Consider the following 6,820-nt stretch of genomic DNA (forward strand, 5'->3'; position numbering starts at 1 on the left):
AAATGTTATAAGCGTAACCAACCACTGTCTGATTGGATTGAAGGCCAGCTTCATGAGAAGAAATCCATTCTTGACACTGACAAAATGGCCAAGAACATGAGACTAGATAGGTTATGGATCTAGGGGAAAGCTTAACTATTTTTCTGTTAAAGAAACATAGCAATGAAAAAATACCTGATGACGTATTGCTATAGTTCACAGATCAGAGCATTGCTTAGTTTTCGTTAGAGAGGATTCTTCTTGTATTAGATGGTAACTAACATAAAGACCCACTATTATATGGTGTATAGAGAGAGAGAGACTTTGGAGCATTCAATCCTAATTGGGATGTCTTCTTCAAAGCCCTTCTCTGAAGGCTTAGGGATCTCTATGGAAAAGGAAGTGGAAAGATTATAAGAGCTAGAGGGGATAGATGCCTTTAAGGAAACAGTGTTTTCTAGACATAACAGGACTGATGTACATATGAACTCATAATGACTGTGGCAACATGGATAAGACGTGGACAAGTTCAATCCAGATGGGGTCCCAGCACTGAGGGAGGGAATTATCATGTAGCCCCACTGCTAAGAAGCCATCTACAATTGATACCTTCTAGAAATGGAAAATAGGTTTTATCCAATGGAGTGTCATTCAGTATATCAACCACACTCCAGGGCAGGCTCCATGCTTAGTAGTAAATGAACAAAGCAAATAAAGTTAATGTTACTATTTTTGACATTTTGTTTCACTTTCTTTTATTTGAGCAATTTTTGTCTCATTGATTTTTTGCTTTTTTGTGCTTCCTGTTTGTGTGTGTGTGTGTGTGTTGTGTGTGTGTGTGTGTTGTGTGTGTGTGTGAGTGAGTGAGAGAAAGAGACAGAGAAATATATAGAGAGAACATACAGTTGGGTGGGTAGGGGGTGGGAAGGATCTGGGGGAGGGAAAATTATGATCAGAATAAATTGTATAAACATAGTCTTTCAAAAGATAAAGGAAAAAGAAGACCAGTAAAGCTCCCTAAGTTCATCATGATATCATTGCCAGCACTATAACTATGTAATAAACAGACTTTGTACATCATGAAAGAAGGTAGCCAGGGAAGAAACAAAAGGAGTAGGGAAAGCTTTCAAATGCTCTGCTGATTCTGTTTCTAGCACATGGTGCCTGGGTTACTGGTTAGTAATCAAAGAGTGGATTTCTGGTACTTTGTCACAAACACTTAGGATGTGACTAATTTCTCACAAAACTAAGTGAACAAGTTTTAAGACAAATACTTGAAGGGCTGCAAAGGACCCCCCCCCCCACAGCAAAGAGTTCCACAGAGAAATTACTTATGTGATTGTAATGGCACCATCAATGGTGGGAATCGTGACTTTCTGTGAGGCAGGCTGCCTGGTGTGTGTGTGGGGGGGGGGTGGCGAGGGGGGAGGTAGAATTTCACTGCTGTACTCCCAGAATTGAGAACTGTTCATCACCTAATTTGGTTGGTGGCTCCTGCCCGACACCGGAAAGCTGAAGCACTGTCTGGCGAACACAATCCCACAACTGCTGATGAGGAAGCAAAAGCACAGGCAGCTGAAGGGACTTCAGCAGCCACAGGTCTCATCAGTGTGGTAGGTCATCACTGAGCATCATGGCTTTGGCCTATTGTATGCAGACCTAATGTGACTGAAAATACAAAGTTCTAAGAGCAGACAACAAAACAGGATAAGCATAATAAAAACCAATATTCTTTACTCATCAAGAGGAAGGTCAGATTTTTTCAGGTCTATTTCCTTTGTATTTCCTGTGAGATGACATCATTCTATCCTCAAGAAGCAATGTGGTAGATTTGCTTATTTTCTATTGTGTTAAGAATCACACATCAGTGACAGATCCATTCATTTACCCTCACATTGAGGTTAAATTTCCTCTTCCTTTGTTTTCTTCTCTGGTTAAGGAATGAAGGCTGCCCCCAAAAGCACTTGATACCTGTGCAGAGCCCTTCTTGCTTTAGAGATGTAAACTCACAGTTAACTTCTGAGACTATGACTACATTTTGTTTGCACGGTTGACAGTGGTCACACCTGTGACTGATGTTCTTCTCATCAGTAGTGTGTCCTGGAGGGACAGCTGTAGGTGTGTGTGTGTGTGTGTGTGTGTGTGTGTGTGCGTGTGTGTGTGTGCGTGTGTGTATGTGTGTGTGTGTGTGTGCATGTGTGTGCCTGCCATCATTTTAATTTTTACCCAGTGGCTTGAAGCCTTAAATTCTTTCTCCAGAGGGAAAGAAGTGGTGTGTGGGGGTCATATGAATAAAAGGTGGTGCTTGGTTTCAGTAAAACTTGAATTTTCTCTGTTTGAGCCCAAGTTTATTTCCTTCCCCAACTTACCTGAGGTCTCACTTCTTCCTCTCATCTGATGAAGAGTTGAATTCTGTCATCTCTTGTCACCCACTCATTGAAAAGTTCAGACTTTACCCTAAGAGTTCTTATGAAAGAATCAAAGACTGAATGCTCAAAGATTTTCTCTATCCCACTGCTGTGGTTACTCCTGCAGTCTTGTTCAAAGTGACTGGAAAAAGCCAACCAATGTCTAATCAGGCTTCATAATCTAATACAGGCCATCTGTATTTCAGCTGCTGGGATGCCGAGATGAGGTTAGAACAGGGAGAGTGAGTGATCACTGTTTAGTGGAAAGTCCTTAATACTAGCCTGCAACTTTCTTTTTATTATATTTTTTTTATTTAAATTAGAAACAAGCTTGCTTCCCATGTCAATCCCAGCTCCCTCTCCTTCCTCTCCCTCCCTGCTCCCTCTTACCCCACCCTGCCCAATCCCCACTCCATTCCCCCGGGAGGGTGAGGCTCTCCATGGGCATCTCCAGAGTCTGTTATTTCATTCAGAGCAGGGCCTGGGCCCTCCTGCAAGTGTCCAGGCTGAGAGAGCATCTCTCATTGTAGGATGGGCATGCAAAGTCCATTTGTGTGCTAGCTATAAATACTGATCTACTACCCAAAGCCCCGTAGGTTGCCTAGGCCTCGTCATTGACACCCACTTTCAGGGGGTCTCGATCAGTCCCATTCTGGCCTCTCAGCCATCAGTCTTGGGTCCAAGTGACAGTTTATTAGGTACCCAAAGAAAATCCAATTTCTTTGTCCCTCATCAGCAACTTCCACCTAACGGGAACCATTGTGTCATGTCTTCTAGAGTTCTCAGCTCCCAGCACATAAGAGGAGCCTCTCAGGCCTTGAGGACTGATAGAGTTCACATTTTTCCAAATTTATGAAATTCTTGAGTGCCTAAGGAGATATTGCTAACTACCAGGGCTTTTTACTGAAAGTTGGGTGCTCTTAGCACAGGGTTTTACAAATTTGTTTCAGAAGTCTAGAAGCCATTAGAATCCATTCATCCTCACTCCTCCATACATTCCTGTAGGTACCTTTTCTTTTCTTTTCAGGGGAAATTTTCATTTTAAGGGGTTCCAGAGATATCACCATATTAAAATTTATTAATTTTAATAGACATATTTTACATAAGTAGAACACTTGGTGCCTGTTTCTGCATTCTCTCTATTGTCCTGTGTGACCCCAAATCTATTTTCACAAGGTTAATTTTTCTGAGCACACATGTGGAGTTGCCTCATTTGAAGTTGGTATTATGATGTTATCATATGTTTCTAGTTATAAATATTACAAAGTAAAGACCATTGTATTTGGGGTTCTGTTATTTTAAAATAGTAAAAATGTATCATAGATATTTAACTGATCCGTTGCTAAGTTTTAGTTTTATATTTGAAAAAGATAACATTTTCTTGTAAGTGTCCTTTGATTTGACTCCAAGATTATTACCAAAATGAAGAGTTTGAAGAAATCACTCTGGAAATACCAGACTCATTTGTCACAAGGGCTTTAAGGATATTTTCCAATTTCCAAGTCTTTGGCTAGCCTCTCTTTTCACTTTGTTTACACAGGAACTGCCTAATTAGATTTCATAGGGATTTATAAGGTAGATATACGATTGTCAATTTCTGTTTTCTCCCTAGACTCCAATATGTTCTAAATCAATGCACATACTGACTTACAGTCCTTTAAATCATTTTATTTTGTATAATAGTTCTGAGTACATGTAGCTTTCTTAAATAAGACTAGAAGCAGAAATTTAGATGTTTCAAGAGGCACAGAAAGTCTCTAGAATTTTGAGAGGCTTTTATCAAAGGTTTTTTCTTCTAAATTGTTTTAAAAGTAGCTGCATAAGAAACTCCAGATTATTTACCCACACTTTGGAATAAAACCACTGACATTTTTATCAGTAACCTTTGGATAGCTTGCATGAAGCTATAATAACCATTTTATTCTAAAAGTGTACACTACAATAAATTATATGACAATGTAATGTAAACCTCAGTGATTCCTCAAATGAAATCTTTTCCAAAGACTTTTTAAATCTCGCTTTTCTTTATTCTTTGTATAAAGAGAAAATCAGGATAAGAAACACAAGTTACAATGGGGAGTTTAGTGTGATTGAATATTCTTTAAGCTTTCCTGGGAACATGTTCTCAATTGACAAACATCCATTAGTTCAGTGACCAAACAATTGCTTTAGGCACCAGTGGGTGGAATACAGGAGAAATTCGAAAAGTAGACCATTCCCTTTTCCTTGACCCAATGCTAAACACTAATCTCCAGACAATACATTGAGGTTAAGTATGCTTCAATAGCCAACTCATTTCGGTTGAGACTGATAAAAAGGGAACAAGTGTCACCTGAATGAGACCTCTTTATCTAACAGTGAAGTGTGGCAGGAAATGAATAAGGAGGAGTCTGGGATAAGAATTTTGGAGACATTGATCTACAAGTTTCTTCTGGTCTGACAAGAATCAGCACAGCATGTGCCAAATTTTGCCTCCCAGAACCCCTCAGCTGGTCAACTGCAGTTCCTTCTTTTAAGTGAACCGTCAAGTCTCCTTATTAGTCACATAGACAGCAAAAACCTTGGATACCCCTATCATCTACTTAGTTTTTCCCCCTCCTTCATTCCTATCTATTTCTGTATCTGTCTTCCCAGCCCTCTAATACTATTATTGATGTTTTGTCTTTTCATCCATCTGAGTTTTCTTTTCTGTTGCACTCACCACTTGGGTGAAAGTGTTGGAGTCTGAAGGTGCTTTTGGAAGACAGAGCTGTTACTGTGAATTTATATAAGTTTTGATTGTTTCTTGAGTCTGTGTCTCTCTGTGTCTGTGTCTCTGTCTCTCTCCCTCTCATGTGTTTGTGTGTGTGTGCATGCGTACCATTTGCATACAGGAGACAGTGGAGTTCAGAAGAGGACAGCATATTTCCTGGAACTGGAGTTACAGGTGATTGTGAAACCTCATAAGAGTGCTGGGAACCAACCTGGGTCTTCTGCAAGAGCAGTAAGCACCCTGAAATAATAAGCCGCCTCTTCAGTTCCAGGATTTAATTTTTTAACATGGAAATAGTTCAATTTATTTTACTGTACTAAAGAACATTGTTTCATTGGCATGATTCTTTCTTTTCACTGTAATCATATTATGATTATGATTATTACTATAAGTCCTACTTTATGCTACTTGAAGAACTATTGGAAGTGTCAGAGTTAAGGTGGGAATAAAGAAGTATTGATTTGACACAATGCGGGGGGGGGAAATGTAACAAAGTTGTGTGTGTTGAGTCACTGCATAGGAGGCCTAGTCTGCCTTCTAGCTTGCTTGAAGATTCTAGCTAGTCTACATGTTTTAATTTTATAACTATAAAATGATAGCTTCATGTAGAGAGAGAAGCTAGATTTCTCAGCCCTGGGTTCCAAACTCTGAAGAACAATTTTATCAGACTTTTCTCATATTTGAGGCTCCTCTTAGCACTGAAGTCTTGCATTTGGATTTGTTTTTGTGAGACTCATGTCAAAAGCATTTTCCTCTGGGAGGAAAAAATAAGTCATGCCAATACAAGATATTAACTACTTAACAGAGGAATAATTTACAAGGTAATAGCTAAAGAATGCAGTCATGTACACATAACACTTGGAAATGATTTGAGCTGGTACAGGATATAGACAAGGGCAGTTCTGAGTACTGAGAATGGTGTAGGAGGTTGACAGAGGGCATGCTGCTGTAACCAAACCTGAACCATTGTTTTCCAAAGTAGTCACTGATACTGGAAGAATATGAAGGTTTCTCCGAAGAATCCCAGAAGATGTTATGGTCCACACACCTCACTCTAAGGAGACAACGATCCTTTGCCTCAGTCTTTACCTTGCTTCCAGGAATAGTGATTGTTTTTGTTCTGTTCTTGTTGGAGAAGAAGACAGACAAAGTTTAAAGACTTGTGCTCCAAACTTGGAGGAGAAAGCAACCAAAATCCTCAAGATTATGTCAGTCAGTCTGTGGGTTTCAGGGATATTGGAAATTAGGATCCACATCAAAAAACTGCAAAAAAAAAAGTTGATCACGAAAGGTAAACAGATCACACAACACCTGAGGCAGAAGTACCAGAAAATGAAGAGTAATTCAAAGTGATACTTTGGTTGAGGAAAAAATAATTGCTGCAGTAGATTACAAGGGCAGAGCCACAGCTGAAAATGAAGATTTCATGTTAAGTGGATCACATGTGAAACCTGCCTCTGGCTCCTCCAAACTGGTAATTTTTGCAAGTGGATTCACCTCTATAAGTGTGCTTTTGTTCTGTTTTTCTCCCTCTGTAAATCAGGGGTCATCTCTTACCCTTTAGAGTTGGGGTGGGGGAATGAAATAACTTGTAATGAATGAGGCAATGCTTGCATTTAGTAGCATCTGTAGTAAGACTTTCCTTTCACTTTGGGGTTGAAATCAGGCTGTGCCCTGCAGT

Source organism: Mesocricetus auratus, unplaced genomic scaffold, assembly GCF_017639785.1.
Source record: "Mesocricetus auratus isolate SY011 unplaced genomic scaffold, BCM_Maur_2.0 Super-Scaffold_100015, whole genome shotgun sequence".
Lineage (NCBI taxonomy): Eukaryota > Metazoa > Chordata > Mammalia > Rodentia > Cricetidae > Mesocricetus > Mesocricetus auratus.